The following is a 1,370-nucleotide window of genomic DNA, read 5'->3' as shown; positions in this document are numbered from 1 at the left end:
GAACTTGTCAAGTGGCTTAATCCTAAGTGTCCAAATTGTTTTTATCTGATGGTTATGATTTACTCATTGTATCTATAAATAAGGGGCTCCCACCCCTCAATTTGATACCCCTGAATTTATTTTTGAACTCCATTTTATGTAATTCATTCTCCATCTTATATTTTCTATATATTTTAATAAATTTCCATTTTATCCCTAGTTCAATTATGAGTAGCTAATTTTCTTTCAAGCTTGGGTTGAAGGTGAAGTCTCAACATGTTCCATGGGCTTAATTTGGTAAATTTACTTTCTTTTCCCCTCGGATTTTTGTAGATGTTTTGACTTTTCATCGACAGATGGTAATAATCTTGTCTAGTGCAATGTTATTACTATTTGGCACGATAAGCCCTTAGCATCATATTGATTAGAGTGAGGTTCATGAGGAGTGGAAACCCCCCTCATGATTTAATTGGCACTAATAAGGAATATTAAACCCATGATGCATGTTGATGCAGATTCAAATATCTAAACGCTTCATTTCAATAGATTTTACTTTAATTTATTTCCGTCATTCTAATTTAAATTTTAGGATAAGTCTAAATCACTTTTACCACAAATCCAACCACCCACTTAGAAAATTAACTCTATATGCAATTAAAATTCACCTCCTCGTGAAATCGACACTCGTCACCATTGATCTATTCTATAATAAATTCGTGCACTTGCGAGTTCAATAAAATTTGGACAATAAGTTTTTGGCGCCGTTGCCGGGGAGGTAAGTTATTTTAATTCGTAGAATTAATTTTTGCAAATAATTTTTATTTTTTTAGTTGTTTTCTTGTAATTTCTTTTTCTTATTTTTTAATTAAAAAAATGAATCTACATTTTGAGGTAAGAATTTCTTTTCTTTTTCTCTTCTTTAAATTTTTTAAATTTAATTTTCAAGTTATCTTTCTTTGTAATTTTTTATTTATCTTGTTAATTTATTTTAATTTTAGTTAATTTATTTCACGTATTTCTTTTTATATAGCACTTGAGTGTGTTTTCATAGTAAAGTTGTAACAACGTAATAAGGTTAGTATCATAATTTCTCCTTCTTTTTTGCTTTTATTAGTTTTGTTCTCATTTTTTTGTGTTCTTAGCATGCATGGTCGAATGTCACAATTACCTAATCTTGAGCCTATAGAGCTTGGATTGGAAAAAAACACTTCGCACACACAAACACGTTGCAATTAAAGATAAAATTGAAATGGATTTGCAACACCAACAACCAGAACCACAAGAGAGGCCATTTAAGGACTACTTCAGTCCCTTAGCTAACTTGAACACATCATGCATAAGATACCCAAATGTAGTTGCTAGGAGTGTTGAGTTAAAATCTAGTGTGCTAA

The sequence above is a fragment of the Citrus clementina genome, unplaced genomic scaffold, assembly GCF_000493195.1.
Source record: "Citrus clementina cultivar Clemenules unplaced genomic scaffold, Citrus_clementina_v1.0 scaffold_8, whole genome shotgun sequence".
NCBI classification, from domain to species: Eukaryota; Viridiplantae; Streptophyta; class Magnoliopsida; order Sapindales; family Rutaceae; genus Citrus; species Citrus x clementina.
This window is presented reverse-complemented; position numbering follows the sequence as displayed.